The sequence below is a fragment of the Copadichromis virginalis genome, linkage group LG22, assembly GCF_057382275.1.
Source record: "Copadichromis virginalis isolate Kocher_CV1m ecotype Utaka linkage group LG22, C_Virginalis_male_GT1.1, whole genome shotgun sequence".
NCBI lineage: Eukaryota > Metazoa > Chordata > Actinopteri > Cichliformes > Cichlidae > Copadichromis > Copadichromis virginalis.
The window spans coordinates 7,166,600-7,189,788 of record NC_140638.1 but is presented as its reverse complement, the minus strand read 5'-3'; the positions used below and the strand labels follow the sequence as shown (position 1 = coordinate 7,189,788).

Below are 23,189 nucleotides of genomic sequence, written 5' to 3'. Positions count from 1 at the left end.
GAAAAATATCCAACTATAGTCATTAGTATGCCATATACTTATGACTTTTGGGGACGTTGTTAACACAAATACACTCCGCTTTAACCTAAATGGGGACATTCAATGGGAAACTTTCCTTAGGGAACTGGTAAACACAATGAACTCTGATTATTAAATATTTGCTCATGTTAAAGCATGCGTCCCCAATCCCAGTCCACGAGGGCCGGTGTCCCTGCAGGTTTTAGATCTCACCTGGGGTCAACACACCTGAATCACAATTCAAGACATGTTGAGATGGTAATTTATCCATTTAAATCAGCTGTGATGGATCAAGGACATATCTAAAACCTGCAGGGACACCGGCCCTCGTGGACTGGGATTGGGGACCCCTGTGTTAAAGTATGTGTAATGATCTGGAGGATGGATTGCTGTATCTTAGTCCTCATTCTGATTGGCATTTGTTCCATATTTTCAAATCTTAGACATAATGAAGGATTTTACAACATAACCCTTGCTTGACTGTGGGGATCATTGATAAATTGTTTACAGACTTCATGAATAGATTTATACTGAAAAGGGGACATGATAGTATTTTAAAAAAAAATACAAAGCATATCCAACTATAGTCATTAGTATGCCATATGCTTATGACTTTTGGGGACGTTTTTAACACAAATACACTCCGCTTTAACCTAAATGGGGACATTCAATGGGAAACTTTCGTTAGGGAACTGGTTAATACAATGAACTCTGATCATTAAACACATGCATATGTTAAGGTATGTGTAACTACTTTTCGGATTGATTTCTTTATCTTAGTCCTCATTCTGATTGGTATTTGTTCTGTATTTTTAAATCTTAGACATAATGAAGGGGTTGTTCTTTTTTTTAACATAACCCTTGCTTGAGTGTGGGGATCATTGATAAATTGTTTACAGACTTCATGGATAGATTTATACTGAAAAAGGGACATGACACTATTTTTTTAAAAAAATACAAAGCATATCCAACTATAGTCATTAGTATGCCATATGCTTATGACCTTTGGGGACGTTTTTAACACAAATACAATCCGCTTTAACCTAAATGGGGACATTCAATGGGAAACTTTCGTTAGGGAACTGGTTAATACAATGAACTCGGATTATTAAACATCTGCATATATTAAGATATGTGTAATGATTTGGGGGATGGATTGCTTTATCTTAGTCCTCATTCTGATTGGTATTTGTTCCATATTTTCAAATCTTAGACATAATGAAGGATTTTACAACAATAACCCTTACTTGAGTGAGGTGATCACTGATAAATTGTTTGTTGACTTTATAGGTAGATTTATACAGAAAAAGGGAACATGATAACATCTTTTAAAAAATCCCAAAGCATATCCAACTATAGTCATTAGAATGCCATATACTTATGACTTTTGGGGACGTTTCTAACACAAATACACTCCGCTTTAACCTAAATGGGGACATTCAATGAGAAACTTTCCTTAGGGAACTGGTAAATACAACGAACTCATTACACATACCTCAACATATGCATATGTTTCATACCTCAACATATGCATATGTTGAGGTATGTGTAATGATTTGGGGGATGGATTACTTTATCTTAATCCTCCTTCTGATTGGTATTTGTTCCATATTTTCATATCTTTGACATAATGAAGGATTTTACAACATAACTCTTGAGTGTGGTGATCACTGATAAATTGTTCTCGAACTTCATGTATGGAGTTATACTGAAAAAGGGACATGACACTATTTTTAAAAAACAATACAAAAACATATCCGACTATAGTCATTAGTATGCCATATGCTTATGACCTTTGGGGACGTTTTTAACACAAATACAATCCGCTTTAACCTAAATGGGGACATTCAATGGGAAACTTTCCTTAGGGAACTGGTTAATACAATGAACTCGGATTATTAAACATCTGCATATATTAAGATATGTGTAATGATTTGGGGGATGGATTGCTTTATCTTAGTCCTCAGTCTGATTGGTAACTGTTCCATATTGTCATATCTTTGACATAATGAAGGATTTTACAACATAACCCTTGCTTGACTGTGGGGATCATTGATAAATTGTTTACAGACTTCATGAATAGATTTATACTGAAAAGGGGACATGATAGTATTTTAAAAAAAAATACAAAGCATATCCAACTATAGTCATTAGTATGCCATATGCTTATGACTTTTGGGGACGTTTTTAACACAAATACACTCCGCTTTAACCTAAATGGGGACATTCAATGGGAAACTTTCGTTAGGGAACTGGTTAATACAATGAACTCTGATCATTAAACACATGCATATGTTAAGGTATGTGTAACTACTTTTCGGATTGATTTCTTTATCTTAGTCCTCATTCTGATTGGTATTTGTTCTGTATTTTTAAATCTTAGACATAATGAAGGGGTTGTTCTTTTTTTTAACATAACCCTTGCTTGAGTGTGGGGATCATTGATAAATTGTTTACAGACTTCATGGATAGATTTATACTGAAAAAGGGACATGACACTATTTTTTTAAAAAAATACAAAGCATATCCAACTATAGTCATTAGTATGCCATATGCTTATGACCTTTGGGGACGTTTTTAACACAAATACAATCCGCTTTAACCTAAATGGGGACATTCAATGGGAAACTTTCGTTAGGGAACTGGTTAATACAATGAACTCGGATTATTAAACATCTGCATATATTAAGATATGTGTAATGATTTGGGGGATGGATTGCTTTATCTTAGTCCTCATTCTGATTGGTATTTGTTCCATATTTTCAAATCTTAGACATAATGAAGGATTTTACAACAATAACCCTTACTTGAGTGAGGTGATCACTGATAAATTGTTTGTTGACTTTATAGGTAGATTTATACAGAAAAAGGGAACATGATAACATCTTTTAAAAAATCCCAAAGCATATCCAACTATAGTCATTAGAATGCCATATACTTATGACTTTTGGGGACGTTTCTAACACAAATACACTCCGCTTTAACCTAAATGGGGACATTCAATGAGAAACTTTCCTTAGGGAACTGGTAAATACAACGAACTCATTACACATACCTCAACATATGCATATGTTTCATACCTCAACATATGCATATGTTGAGGTATGTGTAATGATTTGGGGGATGGATTACTTTATCTTAATCCTCCTTCTGATTGGTATTTGTTCCATATTTTCATATCTTTGACATAATGAAGGATTTTACAACATAACTCTTGAGTGTGGTGATCACTGATAAATTGTTCTCGAACTTCATGTATGGAGTTATACTGAAAAAGGGACATGACACTATTTTTAAAAAACAATACAAAAACATATCCGACTATAGTCATTAGTATGCCATATGCTTATGACCTTTGGGGACGTTTTTAACACAAATACAATCCGCTTTAACCTAAATGGGGACATTCAATGGGAAACTTTCCTTAGGGAACTGGTTAATACAATGAACTCGGATTATTAAACATCTGCATATATTAAGATATGTGTAATGATTTGGGGGATGGATTGCTTTATCTTAGTCCTCAGTCTGATTGGTAACTGTTCCATATTGTCATATCTTTGACATAATGAAGGATTTTACAACATAACTCTTGAGTGTGGTGATCACTGATAAATTGTTCTCGAACTTCATGTATTGAGTTATACTGAAAAAGGGACATGACACTATTTGTAAAAAACAATACAAAAACATATCTGACCATAGTCATAGGTATGCCATACAGTATACTTATGACTTTTGGGGATGTTTCTAACACAAATACACTCCTCTTTAACCTAAATGGGGACATTCAGTGGGAAACTTTCCTTAGGGAACTGGTAAATACAATGAACTCTGATCATTAAACACACGCATATATTAAGGTATTTGTTCTGTATTTTTAAATCTTAGACATAATGAAGAGGTTGGTTTTTTTTTTAACATAACCCTTACTTGAGTGTGGGGATCATTGATAAATTGTTCTCGAACTTCATGTATGGAGTTATACTGAAAAAGGGACATGACACTATTTTTAAAAATACAATAACTGGTAAATAACTGGAACTGGTAAATACAATGAACTCTGATTATTAAACATATGCATATGTTGAGGTATGTGTAATGATGTGGGGGATGGATTGCTTTATCTTAATCCTCATTCTGATTGGTATTTGTTCCATATTTTCAAATCTTAGACATAATGAAGGATTTTACAACATAGCCCTTACTTGAGTGTGGGAATCATTGATAAATTGTTCTCTGACTTCATGGATAGGTTTATACAGAAAATAGGGACATGATATCAAAAAAAAAAAATACAAAACTATATCCAACTATAGTCACTAGTATGCCATATTCTTATGACTTTTGGGGACGTTTCTAACACAAATACACTCCACTTTAACCTAAATGCGGACATTCAAAATCCTGCAGCTTATTTATGTTTCTTTGTTTCAGAATAATAAATTAATTAATTAAACAAATAGCATAATATTCCTCTTTATAAAGCTTATTTATTTTTTCCGTTTCATCAGCCTCTCTTAATTAACAAGATAATCCTCATTGTTAGCTTGCACATGAAAAACTTAAGGATGCTAATAAACATCCTTTATTATTTTAGAATCATAAAAGCATAAAAAAAATTAAATCCCCTAAAATATTGAAAGTTTGGTTCATTCAAACATCCCTTGATGTTTAATCCAAGACGGCTCTGAATGTGTAACTTATATGTGGCTAGCTTTTTCGGGCTAATTAGCTCAAGTCTTTTTTTCCCCAAATCATCAAGGGCACATCTAGCAAACCAGTATTAGCAGTTATTACTAAATAACTTTCTTACATTCAAACAGAAAATGCTGAAACTTGTCAGCAGAACCCTTAAGATATAGGTATTAAAAACTAAAAAAGTTTTAATCACTTTTCATACCTTTAAAGCTGCTCTACATGCTGCTGCTTGCACACACCTCTATGGCTGCGATCAAGGCCTATGGTGACATAGAGGTCTTACCTCACCTCCCCTATCTTTAGGCTGTCCCTGCTCTGTCCCTCTTCACTCTCACACACACACGAACTCCAGACCTGCATTCATCTCTTTCCTCTGAGCCCCCCCACCCGACAGACATACAAAACTCTAAACATTGCCCTTTGACTTACTGCCCCACCCCCACTTGCACACGAACTCTTTCCCAAAAGCACTCTGATTGTATGACACTAGTGTTCATTGTATTATGTTGTACATAGGACTTTTGTTTTGTTTTTATCTTTAAGTTTTTCACTGTACACTGTAGACCGTGGGAGCATTACAATTTAAAATTCCTGTGTATCATCTGTACATGTGGGTTTTCACAATAAAGCTGACTTTGAACTTGACTTGAGTCAAGCTCTGCACATATCTCTAAGGCCCAGTCAACCATGCTACAGAAGCTAATCTTTCCCACTTGTATCCAGGATATAATTTTTTTTCTGTCATGATCCATATGTAATGACCATTGTCTTACACAGTTTTTGATCAGCTCTTAAAGAAACTTTGGTGAGAATTAAGTTTTATGCCATATGCTTGTGACTTTTTATGCCTTTTAGGCAGTATTTTACATACTGCCTAAAAGGTATTAACATTGAAATTTAAATTTAGCTCAGCTGTTTCACCAAATTTTGGATCCCTGCACCATCCAACAGAAATTCAAGAAATATCTTAAATATTTTGCAATAAAAGTATCAAGAATTTAGAGTAATTTATGTCAAGCTGCAGTTCAGAAAGCAAATATGAACCTAAAGTGCTCCATTATTTCATGCATCTGCTTCACATCATGCCAAATAATTCTTTAAAAAATATTAAAACTATTTATATCATAATTACGTGAAATATGACTCTTTTGTATTTTCTAGTGTCTTCTTTACCCTTTGAAAATATAATCTACTAAATAGTCTACTGATTTCTATTATTCAGTCAAGAGAACAAATGTTTGTTTATATAAAACCATTCATACAGAAGAATGTTGAATAAGATCTTCAAAAAAGATCAGTATATTAAAAGAAATCTTACACTATAATAATATAAGGGTTAGGGAGAGGTAATACACACACAAAAAAATCTAAGATATGTCACTTTTGGGGACAGTGGAAATTCTTGCAATTTCACACACTTCCACTAGGGGCAACATAGAGTTATACACAGATTGCAAAAATTTTTGGGGGCAATGTCATACACATACACAAAAAATCTAAAAAATGTCACTTTTGGGGACAGCTGAGATTTTTGGATTAAAATATGTTTTAGAGCATGCTGAACGTTGTTAGAGGTAAATCTAATTGGGGACGGTGGTTTTGGTCCCCAAAGGTAGAGGTGTCCCCAATTGACTGGTGTGTGAGCTGACAGAAGTCCCCAATTTTGACACAAGCAAACTCACACACACACACACACACACACACGTAGGAAAATATTTAGTATACACATCCAGAAATGCATACACTATTATATATTGTACATATATTTATTAGTTTCAGGTTGGCCATTCTTGTATTTTGCTCGTTTGTGTTGTTGTGTTTGCACATCTCTGTTGCTTGTGGGGCTCGCACACAAGAATTTCACTCGCATGTGCTGTGCCAGTGTGCCTGCACATGTGATGTGACAATAAAAGTGATTTGATTTGATTTGATGATCATTTCCATATTTGAAGATCACCTCTTCCCTAAAAAAAAGAAATCTACTGCCAAGGTTCTTCTCGTGGTGCGTTAGAGCCGAGGATGATGAAGACGCAGAAGCTAAAGCAATTTCTGAAACACGTTTAGAAGAATTTAAAAGTAATATATTTCCAATACTGGAGAAAAAAATCATCATCTGGCATTAGTGTCAGCGCACTCATTCACTGTAAAAAATCAAACTTGCTTACAGTCATTTCTTTCACAATTCAACAATAAAAGCTGAGTTGCCCCATAAACTCAAATACATTAAGGGTTTCAACTAATCCTTTAACGTTTTGGAGCAAAAGTTGGTCTCACATGAACTTTATTGCTGGCAAAATGAATGAATTCAAGTTTTACATGAGTTGAAGCTGTTGGCGCCTTTCTGTGCCTGAGCACGCATGCGCATGTCATATTTTTGGATACTACGGGGTCTACGATGCACTTTTGCAAGGACTGAAAGCCACCTGGCCGTCTGCCTTAATGCGAACACGAGGCTTTTTACGCCAGGAGCTGGATGCAGCTAAGGTGTTCATCTCAACTTTCTGAAGGCAAGTACTGTTTCTTTTAATGTGGATTTATATGTGTTTACTACCTCATTTAAGATCCCCCTAGACTGTTTTACTCAATCGTGCTGCTTGAATGCCCTCGTGAGCAACTTTAATGTTTTCCATCATGAAATAGTGCTTTAAAGTTTTCGTATAAAAATCGCCATGTCACAAAATAATGTAAATCCGACAAGCATCCCTTCCAAACAGGCGCGCTCATGTCTGACAAGCCTCCACGACACCCCCTACGTGTATTTCATGTAGGGGGTGTTCGCCATACCACCGAACGAAAGAAACCCGACAAAATAAAATATAGCTCGCTCATGGCAAACCCCCCACCGCTTTTTAAAATAAATAAATAATTTCGGGGGCCCCCGCTGCCATGTTGTTTAATTTGTTCAAATCATATTTAGCCAAAAAAATGTGGTTTAGTTTCTGTGTGAACGGGGTGGTGGAGTCCTCCACCGAGAACACTCACGTTAACTTTATCGAGTGGGGGGAAAAAAGTTAGCTTGTTTATATTATGCTAACATAGCTGTGTCGCTAGCGGTCACGTAGCACATCATTATATACCAGCTAGCCAAACTTCAATAACCCTACAAACGTCACTGCTGTTTAGTTTCCTGTCTTCATTTATGCTGGAAGTGATAACAGCTGTAGGGTTTAATTTGTTTCCAAAACCCCGCAGTCAGGACATGCTATATTGTATTTAGATAGAAGCTAGCGAGCTAACTCCCTGCTAACTTCTAACTCCGTTAAATGTCATAAATTTCGTTTTCATGGGTGCCTGGATGTTAAACTCAATTGTTACACCTGGTAGAACAGAACGCTGATCATTTTATTAAAGATGAAAGACTTTAGACAGTTTTTCAACTCTCAGTAATGCCATAGTGATCGTTTGTCATGTGAACCTGCAGCGGAGTTTAGGTCCAGACACGGCTAGTGACGTCAGACTGAACAACCGGATTGAACGAGGAGGACCCAGAATCCAGCCCTGTGTGAAGCTGAAGAGGCTGAAAATTACAGGTTATCTGTGGAAGCCTGCATCAAGAAGGTGGTGACACTTGTCATTAAAAATGCCAGTTCACCTTCCTCTACGGAAAAAGTTGATGCCATCACCCAACGGCTGTTCATAAAACTCTGGCCTAGACTTAAAAAGATCAAAGTTGATAATGTGATATGGTTTATAGCTCCTTAATACAGAAATGGAAAGAGCCAGATGTCATACATATTCATGGAATTAGACCATGAATATGCAGATGATGTAATTGTAAAGGTTTTCAAGGAGCATGCCATCACTGTATTGGAAAGTGAACATTTCATCACAAGCTTCTTTCTTCATGCTGTATGGATCGCAGGCAGAAAATACTTGGTTACTGTTGTGTAAGTCCCTAAAAGTAGATTTTGTTTATCTGGACGCAGGATTTTCAGTTTCAATTTATTTAAGTAATTATAATAAAGGTCAATCAAATGGACCAATATGGCAAGGCCATGATGATCCACTTGGTAAAATAAATCCGTTTGGCATCTTTCTTGGCCTTAAGACAACAATTCTGATGGCTAAAGATCCAAACGGGACACAAGAAAAAAACAAAAACAAAACACGTGTTGTCTGACAACAGTATCAAAGATTTGCATATACATAAAAAAAACCTGAAAGATCTGGACCGGGCCATTTACAAAGAGCTACGTCAGAAAACATTCTGTAAAGAAAAACATTTACTGATGTTACTGAACAACGAGGACCCAGTGTTGAGAAAACTGACGGTCGATATCATTAAAAATCACCTGATCGACACTATGCAGTAGTGATGGGTCGTTCGCGAACGAAATGGCTCTTAGAGCCGGCTCCTTATCGCGAGCCGTCACGTGGGTTTTCTTTTTTTTTTTCCCTTTCTCTCAGCCTCTCTCTCGCACTTTTTTTCCGCTTCACTCTGCACGCGAGCCTTGTGCTTTATGCTGGGCAGAGGGGGGAGGGGCGGTAGTTACACTCAGTAGCACAGGAACAGAGCCAGAGAGAGAGAAAGAGAGGCAGGGACAACAACATTAGAAAGGTATAGTAATCATCCACAACTATTTTCAGTTGCAGATGATAAAGGATTGAGAAAGTTTATTCATGCAGGTCCATATGACAGAGAATATGCATGTTCTTTTAGTTTTCATATTATAATTTATATTTAATTGTGTTGTGGTTTGCAGTGTTTTGTGTTCTTTTCACTTTAAATTTGTGAAAGGAAAAAGCTGAAAATTTAAATAGTTAAAACTTGAAATGTGAATAGTTGATTTTTGTATTATATGATTTATTTATTACATTTTATGTGGAGTGAATAAATAAAAGTATATTTACGGTGGCCCCTAGAGACAAAGCACATACAAACTTCAAATCACGTACGAACTCTGAAGCATGTACAAACTCCAAAACACGTAAAAACACGTACAAACTCCAAAACACGTAAAAACTCCAAAACACGTAAAAACACGTACAAATTCCGAAGCACGTAAAAACTCAGAAGCACATAAAAACTCAAAACACGTACAAAAGACAACAGAAGTGCTCCAGGATGCTGGGCGCAGTGTTGAGCCTTTGTTATCTTGTGGCTACACAAGCCAGCAAGTACCAACGACCGGATTTGGTGTGTGGTAATAACAGGTAAATGAACTTTTTTTTAAATTATTTGAATATATATATGAGTGCCTGTGTATAAATACACAAACAATACACACATGCTTTCAATTGTGTAATTTAAGTGATCTAGTAGCTCTGCTTTGGAAGTTCAGTTCATGCTAGAAATGTGTTTTGGAGTTTGTACGTGTTTTGTCTCTAGGGGCCACCGCATATATTTATATATAAACATATATAAATAAAACCACTTGTTTTTATGTTAGTAATTCCTTTTGTGCATAATTTTATATTATTGTTAATAATAAATTAATTAAAGCAACAAAACAACCTGAAGAGCCGGTTCGGAGCCGAAAGAGCCGGCTCTTTTTAGTGAGCCGAACCGAAAGAGCCGGATCTCTAAAAAGAGCCGGAAATCCCATCACTATTAAATACACACACGTGTATGCATATATATATATATATATATATACATACACACACACACACATATAATTTCTGCTTGTTTAAAGAGCTAATAAATGCTGTTATTGCACGTGCCTCAAAAGAGGCAAAGGTGTCGCCATCTGACATGATTCAGCAGCGCCTCTTCACAGCTCTGTGGGCACAGGTTGAACAGAAAATTCCAAAAGTTACACAAACAGGGTTAGTAAAACTTGAAAAGATGATTTTTAAAGACATCACAAAGCGGCTGGACATTAACTCTGATCTCGTGATCATTGCGCTAGCCGTAGGTCAGCCATACCTAGAAGTGATCATTTCCATATTTGAAGATCACCTCTTCCGTAAAAAAAGCCTACTGGCAAGGTTCTTCTCGTGGTGCGTTAGAGCCGAGGATGACGAGGACGAACAAACTAAAGCCATTTCTCAAACACGTTTAGAAGAATTTAAAAGTAATATATTTCCAATAGTGGAGAAAAAATCATCATCTGGTATTACTGTCAGCAATTATGATGATGATGAAGAAGAATGTGTGAGCGCACTCATTGATGCTGTGCTCACACGGGCTGCGAAGAATTCGCACTACAAACCTTCTAAAAAAACTCCACAGGTACCTGTTAAAACACGTGTTGTCTGACAACAGGATCAAAGATCTGCATATACATGAAAAAAAACTGAAAGATCTGGACAGGGCCATTTACCAAGAGCTACGTCAGAAAACATTCTGTAAAGAAAAACATTTACTGATGTTACTGAACGACGAGGACCCAGTGTTGAGAAAACTAACGGTCGATATCATTAAAAATCACCTGATCGAGAATATGCAGAATCCAGCCCTGTGTGAAGCTGAAGAGGCTGAAAATTACAGGTTATCTGTGGAAGCCTGTATCAAGAAGGTGGTGACCGAAAATGCCAGTTCACTTTCCTGTTTTGAAAAAGTTGATGCCATGATTTTTATAGATTTTCAAAATGTCTTTTAAAAAACTTAATTATTTGAAAAACAGTTGTTTGTTTTTTTTGAAGGGTCAGTGTGAGGCATGAAAATGTGGTTTGTTGCCTCAGGGACACGCTATTTCGTAGAGGATTATTAAACTGATTTTCAAAATGCTTTTTAAAAATTATTAGCTCAAGGATTGCCATTTGGATTAGCAGCTGGATTAACAACTTCATTTTAAAAATCCTGCTTTCAAAATAACCAGTCATCACATTACTCTAGGAGTACAATGCATTTTGCTAACAATACTATATACGTTACTTTCTTCAACCAAACTTTAAGAATGCCAAGAGTATATATATATATATATATATATATATATATATATATATATATATATATATACACACACATATAATTTCTGCTTGTTTAAAGAGCTAATAAATGCTGTTATTGCACGTGCCTCAAAAGAGGCAAAGGTGTTGCCATCTGACATGATTCAGCAGCGCCTCTTCACAGCTCTGTGGGCACAGGTTGAACAGAAAATTCTAAAAGTTACACAAACAGGGTTAATAAAACTTGAAAAGGTGATTTTTAAAGACATCACAAAGCGGCTGGACATCAACTCTGATCTTGTGATCATTGCGCTAGCCGTAGGTCAGCCATACCTAGAAGTGATCATTTCCATATTTGAAGATCACCTCTTCCGTAAAAAAAGCCTACTGGCAAGGTTCTTCTCGTGGTGCGTTAGAGCCGAGGATGACGAGGACGAACAAACTAAAGCCATGTCTGAAACACGTTTAGAAGAATTTAAAAGTAATATATTTCGGATACTGGAGAAAAAATCATCATCTGGCATTAGTGTCAGCGATTATGATGATGATGAAGAAGAACATGTGAGCGCACTCATTGATGCTGTGCTCACACGAGCTGCAAATAAATCGCACTACAGACCTTCTAAAAAAACTCCACAGGTATCTGTTAAAACACGTGTTGTCTGACAACAGGATCAAAGATCTGCATATACATGAAAAAAAACTGAAAGATCTCGACAGGGCCATTTACCAAGAGCTACGTCAGAAAACATTCTGTAAAGAAAAACATTTACTGATGTTACTGAACGACGAGGACCCAGTGTTGAGAAAACTAACGGTCGATATCATTAAAAATCACCTGATCGACACTATGCAGAATCCAGCCCTGTGTGATGCTGAAGAGGCTGAAAATTACAGGTTATCTGTGGAAGCCTGCATCAAGAAGGTGGTGACACTTGTCATTAAAAATGCCAGTTCACCTTCCTCTACGGAAAAAGTTGATGCCATCACCCAACGGCTGTTCATAAAACTCTGGCCTAGACTTAAAAAGATCAAAGTTGATAATGTGATATGGTTTATAGCTCCTTAATACAGAAATGGAAAGAGCCAGATGTCATACATATTCATGGAATTAGACCATGAATATGCAGATGATGTAATTGTAAAGGTTTTCAAGGAGCATGCCATCACTGTATTGGAAAGTGAACATTTCATCACAAGCTTCTTTCTTCATGCTGTATGGATCGCAGGCAGAAAATACTTGGTTACTGTTGTGTAAGTCCCTAAAAGTAGATTTTGTTTATCTGGACGCAGGATTTTCAGTTTCAATTTATTTAAGTAATTATAATAAAGGTCAATCAAATGGACCAATATGGCAAGGCCATGATGATCCACTTGGTAAAATAAATCCGTTTGGCATCTTTCTTGGCCTTAAGACAACAATTCTGATGGCTAAAGATCCAAACGGGACACAAGAAAAAAACAAAAACAAAACACGTGTTGTCTGACAACAGTATCAAAGATTTGCATATACATAAAAAAAACCTGAAAGATCTGGACCGGGCCATTTACAAAGAGCTACGTCAGAAAACATTCTGTAAAGAAAAACATTTACTGATGTTACTGAACGACGAGGACCCAGTGTTGAGAAAACTGACGGTCGATATCATTAAAAATCACCTGATCGACACTATGCAGAATCCAGCCCTGTGTGATGCTGAAGAGGCTGAAAATTACAGGTTATCTGTGGAAGCCTGCATCAAGAAGGTGGTGACACTTGTCATTAAAAATGCCAGTTCACCTTCCTCTACGGAAAAAGTTGATGCCATCACCCAACGGCTGTTCATAAAACTCTGGCCTAGACTTAAAAAGATCAAAGTTGATAATGTGATATGGTTTATAGCTCCTTAATACAGAAATGGAAAGAGCCAGATGTCATACATATTCATGGAATTAGACCATGAATATGCAGATGATGTAATTGTAAAGGTTTTCAAGGAGCATGCCATCACTGTATTGGAAAGTGAACATTTCATCACAAGCTTCTTTCTTCATGCTGTATGGATCGCAGGCAGAAAATACTTGGTTACTGTTGTGTAAGTCCCTAAAAGTAGATTTTGTTTATCTGGACGCAGGATTTTCAGTTTCAATTTATTTAAGTAATTATAATAAAGGTCAATCAAATGGACCAATATGGCAAGGCCATGATGATCCACTTGGTAAAATAAATCCGTTTGGCATCTTTCTTGGCCTTAAGACAACAATTCTGATGGCTAAAGATCCAAACGGGACACAAGAAAAAAACAAAAACAAAACACGTGTTGTCTGACAACAGTATCAAAGATTTGCATATACATAAAAAAAACCTGAAAGATCTGGACCGGGCCATTTACAAAGAGCTACGTCAGAAAACATTCTGTAAAGAAAAACATTTACTGATGTTACTGAACAACGAGGACCCAGTGTTGAGAAAACTGACGGTCGATATCATTAAAAATCACCTGATCGACACTATGCAGAATCCAGCCCTGTGTGATGCTGAAGAGGCTGAAAATTACAGGTTATCTGTGGAAGCCTGCATCAAGAAGGTGGTGACACTTGTCATTAAAAATGCCAGTTCACCTTCCTCTACGGAAAAAGTTGATGCCATCACCCAACGGCTGTTCATAAAACTCTGGCCTAGACTTAAAAAGATCAAAGTTGATAATGTGATATGGTTTATAGCTCCTTAATACAGAAATGGAAAGAGCCAGATGTCATACATATTCATGGAATTAGACCATGAATATGCAGATGATGTAATTGTAAAGGTTTTCAAGGAGCATGCCATCACTGTATTGGAAAGTGAACATTTCATCACAAGCTTCTTTCTTCATGCTGTATGGATCGCAGGCAGAAAATACTTGGTTACTGTTGTGTAAGTCCCTAAAAGTAGATTTTGTTTATCTGGACGCAGGATTTTCAGTTTCAATTTATTTAAGTAATTATAATAAAAGGTCAATCAAATGGACCAATATGGCAAGGCCATGATGATCCACTTGGTAAAATAAATCCGTTTGGCATCTTTCTTGGCCTTAAGACAACAATTCTGATGGCTAAAGATCCAAACGGGACACAAGAAAAAAACAAAAACAAAACACGTGTTGTCTGACAACAGTATCAAAGATTTGCATATACATAAAAAAAACCTGAAAGATCTGGACCGGGCCATTTACAAAGAGCTACGTCAGAAAACATTCTGTAAAGAAAAACATTTACTGATGTTACTGAACAACGAGGACCCAGTGTTGAGAAAACTGACGGTCGATATCATTAAAAATCACCTGATCGACACTATGCAGTAGTGATGGGTCGTTCGCGAACGAAATGGCTCTTAGAGCCGGCTCCTTATCGCGAGCCGTCACGTGGGTTTTCTTTTTTTTTTTTCCTTTCTCTCAGCCTCTCTCTCGCACTTTTTTTCCGCTTCACTCTGCACGCGAGCCTTGTGCTTTATGCTGGGCAGAGGGGGGAGGGGCGGTAGTTACACTCAGTAGCACAGGAACAGAGCCAGAGAGAGAGAAAGAGAGGCAGGGACAACAACATTAGAAAGGTATAGTAATCATCCACAACTATTTTCAGTTGCAGATGATAAAGGATTGAGAAAGTTTATTCATGCAGGTCCATATGACAGAGAATATGCATGTTCTTTTAGTTTTCATATTATAATTTATATTTAATTGTGTTGTGGTTTGCAGTGTTTTGTGTTCTTTTCACTTTAAATTTGTGAAAGGAAAAAGCTGAAAATTTAAATAGTTAAAACTTGAAATGTGAATAGTTGATTTTTGTATTATATGATTTATTTATTACATTTTATGTGGAGTGAATAAATAAAAGTATATTTACGGTGGCCCCTAGAGACAAAGCACATACAAACTTCAAATCACGTACGAACTCTGAAGCATGTACAAACTCCAAAACACGTAAAAACACGTACAAACTCCAAAACACGTAAAAACTCCAAAACACGTAAAAACACGTACAAATTCCGAAGCACGTAAAAACTCAGAAGCACATAAAAACTCAAAACACGTACAAAAGACAACAGAAGTGCTCCAGGATGCTGGGCGCAGTGTTGAGCCTTTGTTATCTTGTGGCTACACAAGCCAGCAAGTACCAACGACCGGATTTGGTGTGTGGTAATAACAGGTAAATGAACTTTTTTTTAAATTATTTGAATATATATATGAGTGCCTGTGTATAAATACACAAACAATACACACATGCTTTCAATTGTGTAATTTAAGTGATCTAGTAGCTCTGCTTTGGAAGTTCAGTTCATGCTAGAAATGTGTTTTGGAGTTTGTACGTGTTTTGTCTCTAGGGGCCACCGCATATATTTATATATAAACATATATAAATAAAACCACTTGTTTTTATGTTAGTAATTCCTTTTGTGCATAATTTTATATTATTGTTAATAATAAATTAATTAAAGCAACAAAACAACCTGAAGAGCCGGTTCGGAGCCGAAAGAGCCGGCTCTTTTTAGTGAGCCGAACCGAAAGAGCCGGATCTCTAAAAAGAGCCGGAAATCCCATCACTATTAAATACACACACGTGTATGTATATATATATATATATATATATATATATATATATATATACACACACACACACACACATATAATTTCTGCTTGTTTAAAGAGCTAATAAATGCTGTTATTGCACGTGCCTCAAAAGAGGCAAAGGTGTCGCCATCTGACATGATTCAGCAGCGCCTCTTCACAGCTCTGTGGGCACAGGTTGAACAGAAAATTCCAAAAGTTACACAAACAGGGTTAGTAAAACTTGAAAAGATGATTTTTAAAGACATCACAAAGCGGCTGGACATTAACTCTGATCTCGTGATCATTGCGCTAGCCGTAGGTCAGCCATACCTAGAAGTGATCATTTCCATATTTGAAGATCACCTCTTCCGTAAAAAAAGCCTACTGGCAAGGTTCTTCTCGTGGTGCGTTAGAGCCGAGGATGACGAGGACGAACAAACTAAAGCCATTTCTCAAACACGTTTAGAAGAATTTAAAAGTAATATATTTCCAATAGTGGAGAAAAAATCATCATCTGGTATTACTGTCAGCAATTATGATGATGATGAAGAAGAATGTGTGAGCGCACTCATTGATGCTGTGCTCACACGGGCTGCGAAGAATTCGCACTACAAACCTTCTAAAAAAACTCCACAGGTACCTGTTAAAACACGTGTTGTCTGACAACAGGATCAAAGATCTGCATATACATAAAAAAAACTGAAAGATCTCGACAGGGCCATTTACCAAGAGCTACGTCAGAAAACATTCTGTAAAGAAAAACATTTACTGATGTTACTGAACGACGAGGACCCAGTGTTGAGAAAACTAACGGTCGATATCATTAAAAATCACCTGATCGACACTATGCAGAATCCAGCCCTGTGTGATGCTGAAGAGGCTGAAAATTACAGGTTATCTGTGGAAGCCTGCATCAAGAAGGTGGTGACACTTGTCATTAAAAATGCCAGTTCACCTTCCTCTACGGAAAAAGTTGATGCCATCACCCAACGGCTGTTCATAAAACTCTGGCCTAGACTTAAAAAGATCAAAGTTGATAATGTGATATGGTTTATAGCTCCTTAATACAGAAATGGAAAGAGCCAGATGTCATACATATTCATGGAATTAGACCATGAATATGCAGATGATGTAATTGTAAAGGTTTTCAAGGAGCATGCCATCACTGTATTGGAAAGTGAACATTTCATCACAAGCTTCTTTCTTCATGCTGTATGGATCGCAGGCAGAAAATACTTGGTTACTGTTGTGTAAGTCCCTAAAAGTAGATTTTGTTTATCTGGACGCAGGATTTTCAGTTTCAATTTATTTAAGTAATTATAATAAAGGTCAATCAAATGGACCAATATGGCAAGGCCATGATGATCCACTTGGTAAAATAAATCCGTTTGGCATCTTTCTTGGCCTTAAGACAACAATTCTGATGGCTAAAGATCCAAACGGGACACAAGAAAAAAACAAAAACAAAACACGTGTTGTCTGACAACAGTATCAAAGATTTGCATATACATAAAAAAAACCTGAAAGATCTGGACCGGGCCATTTACAAAGAGCTACGTCAGAAAACATTCTGTAAAGAAAAACATTTACTGATGTTACTGAACAACGAGGACCCAGTGTTGAGAAAACTGACGGTCGATATCATTAAAAATCACCTGATCGACACTATGCAGAATCCAGCCCTGTGTGATGCTGAAGAGGCTGAAAATTACAGGTTATCTGTGGAAGCCTGCATCAAGAAGGTGGTGACACTTGTCATTAAAAATGCCAGTTCACCTTCCTCTACGGAAAAAGTTGATGCCATCACCCAACGGCTGTTCATAAAACTCTGGCCTAGACTTAAAAAGATCAAAGTTGATAATGTGATATGGTTTATAGCTCCTTAATACAGAAATGGAAAGAGCCAGATGTCATACATATTCATGGAATTAGACCATGAATATGCAGATGATGTAATTGTAAAGGTTTTCAAGGAGCATGCCATCACTGTATTGGAAAGTGAACATTTCATCACAAGCTTCTTTCTTCATGCTGTATGGATCGCAGGCAGAAAATACTTGGTTACTGTTGTGTAAGTCCCTAAAAGTAGATTTTGTTTATCTGGACGCAGGATTTTCAGTTTCAATTTATTTAAGTAATTATAATAAAGGTCAATCAAATGGACCAATATGGCAAGGCCATGATGATCCACTTGGTAAAATAAATCCGTTTGGCATCTTTCTTGGCCTTAAGACAACAATTCTGATGGCTAAAGATCCAAACGGGACACAAGAAAAAAACAAAAACAAAACACGTGTTGTCTGACAACAGTATCAAAGATTTGCATATACATAAAAAAAACCTGAAAGATCTGGACCGGGCCATTTACAAAGAGCTACGTCAGAAAACATTCTGTAAAGAAAAACATTTACTGATGTTACTGAACAACGAGGACCCAGTGTTGAGAAAACTGACGGTCGATATCATTAAAAATCACCTGATCGACACTATGCAGAATCCAGCCCTGTGTGATGCTGAAGAGGCTGAAAATTACAGGTTATCTGTGGAAGCCTGTATCAAGAAGGTGGTGACACGTGTCAATAAAAATGCCAGTTCACCTTCCTCTACTGAAAAAGTTGATGCCATCACCCAACGGCTGTTCATAAAACTCTGGCCTAGACTTAAAAAGATCAAAGTTGATAATGTGATGTTCATCGGTGATTGTCAGGGTCCCTGAGCAGTTATGAATTATATTATTATTATTGTTATTGTATGTATATTTGTTGTTGCTGTCCTTCTCCCTGTTTGCGTGTGTGTGTGTGTGTGTGTGTGTGTGTGTGTGTGTGTATATGTGTTTCAGTGGGTGCCTTCAGGCCTGGTGGGTGTGGCCCTGCTGATGGTCTGGCCACACCCGAAGCCACACACTTGCTGCTGGTCAGGCCTCGTCGGGGGAGCTACTTGGGAGAGTCTTGGAGCTCCCACCGACGCGGGATCATTTCGTGAGTCTCCACGTTAGTCAACAAAAACATTGCACAGGCGTTTTACTCTGATTACACAAACTTCATGTAGGAGTAGGTCACAGATAAGAGGTACTAATTTGTAAATTTGACCTCTGACCTCACAGAGATCAAATGTGACAGGATATTTGTACTGTAATTTTCAGACCATAAGGCGCACTCAAAATCCTTTAATTTTCTCAAAAACTGACAGTGCGCCTTATAATCCGGTGCGCCTTATGTATGAAGTTTAGGTCCAGACACGGCTAGTGACGTCAGACTGAACAACCGGATTGGTGTTAGAATTTACCATGTCAGCCAATCAAAAAAATGATATGGCAACATGCGGCACTTGGTTGTTTAGGGAGAAGGTGCCGTTTTAGGAGTGACACCCGCGACGGAAAGCGGTGAGCAAAAGAAAGAGAGCGCAAGTTTTCAAATGTGAGACATTAGTGATGTTTAGCGTTTTTGGAGGCTAGAGTTAGTGTGTAGTGTAGTTATTGTTTTGTATTGTGTCAGTTATACTGCTGAATGTCACATTTGCTCCAAAAAAGCCATCAAAAGCAGATTCTAGTGTAAACGCTGTTCCCACAGGGAAAACAGGACTGATACACCTCCTGTTGTCAGACCTGCAGGGTTTAGGCCTGTGCTGTTCTCTTCTGTCTTATACTGAACACAAACTTTTTCTTTTTTTTTTTTTTGGACCGGCACAAATAATTTGTGTGCCTTCTTATTTGCTGCAGAACACCTGATTGTTCTGTAAATAGATTTAGATGGTTATATAAAAAATGCCTGAGGCCTTGGCTGCATTTTTAGGTAAATAGTACCATATAACTTTGTTTGCAAAACTTGTGCATGAACCTGAAGTTCCCAAATTGATATAAAATTTTTTTTTTTTTTTAGCAACAACACTAAACCTAACATTTTGTTTTTAAAACAAAATGTTAGGTTTCAAGTTTAGGAGAAAAGTTGCTTCAACTAAGTTATCCATCAGAACCTAAAAATCTAAATGCAGTGGGTTGCCTTGAGTTTAAGTTTTCGCAACAATTTTTTATTTTTGTATTTATTAATTTTACAGTGTTGATGCTGTGCTCACACGGGCTACAAAGAAATCGCACTACAAACCTTCTAAAAAAAACTCCACAGGTATCTTTGAAGAAACACCTGTTGTCTGACGACACAATCAAAGATCTGCACATCAATGGAAAAAAATCTCGAAAGGGCCACCTAAACATAATATATAATGTTCTGACTGAGAGACGTTTTGAAAAAATTTAAACGTACAGCTCTGCTATCACTTCCAACATAAATGAAGACAGAAAACTAAACAGCAGTGACTTTTTTTTTTTTTTTTTTTTGGGTTACTGAGGTTGGACTAGCTGGTACATAATGATGTACTACGAGATCACTAGCGATACAGCTATGTTAGCATAACATAAACACAGTGAAGCTGGAGGATGAAAGCTAACCTTTTTCCATTCGATAAAATTTATGTGAGGGTTCCCAAAGGTTAGGGACGAATTCAATCGCATGGCAGGATGCTGTTGCAGATTAAACAGCGCCTCTTCACAGCTCTGTGGGCACAAAATAGAAGTACTACAAGGACATAGGGAAAAGGGACAAAGAGGGGAGGGATATAAAATATTCCAAATGTTTCTTGAATTGTTAGCACAGTGTATATGTGTATGTATCTATCCATCGATTCACTTACGCCAGGGGTGGGCAAATCCAGGCCCCGAGGGCCGGTGTCCTGCAGGTTTTAGATCTCGCCTTGGGTCAACACACCTGAATCGCATGATTAGTTCGTTACCAGGCCTCTGGAGAACTTCAGGACATTTTCAGGAGCTAATTTAGCCATTTATATCAGCTGTGTTGGTTCAAGGACACATCTAAAACCTGCAGGGACACCGGCCCTCGAGGCCTGGAGTTGCCCACCCCTAACTTCCGCTTTTCCTTTTCAGGGTCGCAGGGGGTGCTGGAGCCTATGGCAGCTATCTCAGGGCGAGAGGCAGGGTACGCCCTGGACAGGTCGCTAGTCTGTCACAGGGCTAAACATTCGTACTCACATTCACTCATACCTATGGGCAATTTAGATTTTTCCAAAAACAATGGGCAATTAAGATTTTTCACGTGCCTCCAAAGACGCAAAGGTGTCGCCATCTGACATGATTCAGCAGCGCCTCTTCACAGCTCTGTGGTCACAAGTTGAGCAAAAGCCTCTCAAAATCACACACAGGGGGATTAAAAAACTTGAAAAGGTGATTTTTAAAGACATCAAAGCGGCTGGACATTAGCCCTGATCTCGTGATCATTGCGCTAGCCGTAGGTCAGCCGTACCTAGAGGTGATCATTTCCATATTTGAAGATCACCACTTCCGTAAAAACCTGCTGGCAAGGTTCTTCTCGTGGTGCGTTAGAGCCAAGGATGACGAGGACAAAGAAACTAAAGCCATGTCTGAAACACGTTTAGAAGAATTTAAAAGTAATATATTTCCAATAGTGGAGGAAAAAATCATCATCTGGCATTAGTGTCAGCGATTATGATGATGATGAAGAGGAACATGTGAGCGCACTCATTGATGCTGTGCTCACACGTGTTGAAAATAATTCGCACTACAGACCTTCTAAAAAAAAACTCCACAGGTACCTGTTAAAACACGTGTTGTAATTATAATAAAGGTCAATCAAATGGACCAATATGGCAAGACAACAATTCTTATGGCTAAAGATCCAAACGGGACACACAAAAAAACACATGTTGTCTGACAACAGGATCAAAGATTTGCATATACATAAAAAAAACCTGAAAGATCTCGACCGGGCCATTTACCAAGAGCTACGTCAGAAAACATTCTGTAAAGAAAAACATTTACTGATGTTACTGAACAACGAGGACCCAGTGTTGAGAAAACTGACGGTCGATATCATTAAAAATCACCTGATCGACACTATGCAGAATCCAGCCCTGTGTGATGCTGAAGAGGCTGAAAATTACAGGTTATCTGTGGAAGCCTGTATCAAGAAGGTGGTGACACGTGTCAATAAAAATGCCAGTTCACCTTCCTCTACTGAAAAAGTTGATGCCATCACCCAACGGCTGTTCATAAAACTCTGGCCTAGACTTAAAAAGATCAAAGTTGATAATGTGATGTTCATCGGTGATTGTCAGGGTCCCTGAGCAGTTATGAATTATATTATTATTGTTATTGTATGTATATTTGGTGTTGCTGTCCTCCCTGTTTGCGTGTGTGTATATGTGTTTCAGTGGGCGCCTTCAGGCCTGGTGGGTGTGGCCCTGCTGATGGTCTGGCCACACCCGAAGCCACACACTTGCTGCTGGTCAGGCCTCGTCGGGGGAGCTACTTGGGAGAGTCTTGGAGCTCCCACCGACGCGGGATCATTGCGTGAGTCTCCACGTTAGTCATCCATTTGAACTAAGTTAGTGTATGTATGCCCGCGGTTATGTGTCCTGACGGCTGCGTCTATTGTGTCCCCAGGAGAAGTGTGGAGCGCCAGACAGCAGCCAGCACGAGGAGTGCTGAGACACGGGAGCGGCGAGCACTGAGACACGGACTGGTCACGGAGAGACACGACACGGGAGTCAGGGGAAACCACGGGGATTTATTGTTGTTATTTCCACACACTGTAAATAAACGTACTGCTTGTACATAGAGCACCGCGCCTGGGTCCTCCTTCCCCACAACCCCCACGGTTTGCCATGCCAAACCGTGACAGTGATATGCAGAGGTGTGGACTCGAGTCACATGACTTGGACTCGAGTCAGACTCGAGTCATTAATTTTATGACTTTAGACTTGACTTGAAAAAATGTTCTAAGACTTGTGACTTGACTTGGACTTTTACACCAATGACTTGGGACTTGAATTGGACTTGAACCGGTTTACTTGAAAAGACTTGATATTTTACCCCAAATATAAAATCTAACATGCATATTATATAGAGATTGAAAATGTGACGTCATTCACGGGTAGAACCGCAAAGGATTCTGGGAACTCGTGGCAAGCGGTACTAGCGCACGCAGGCTTTCAATTAAAATCAGTTATACAGCAATAAAAAGAAACACAAAAATGTCAAGA

At 37.9% G+C, this 23,189-nt stretch overlaps 1 long non-coding RNA gene across 1 annotated transcript; it reads left to right on the top strand.

Moving 5' to 3' along the window:
- The first annotated feature begins 6,629 nt into the window (after nt 1-6,629).
- Nucleotides 6,630-22,766, top strand: LOC146682584 (uncharacterized). Its single transcript, XR_014917428.1, has 3 exons — nt 6,630-7,226; nt 21,055-22,497; nt 22,591-22,766. It is a non-coding gene; the product is annotated as an uncharacterized LOC146682584 (long non-coding RNA).
- Nucleotides 22,767-23,189: the final 423 nt, after the last annotated feature.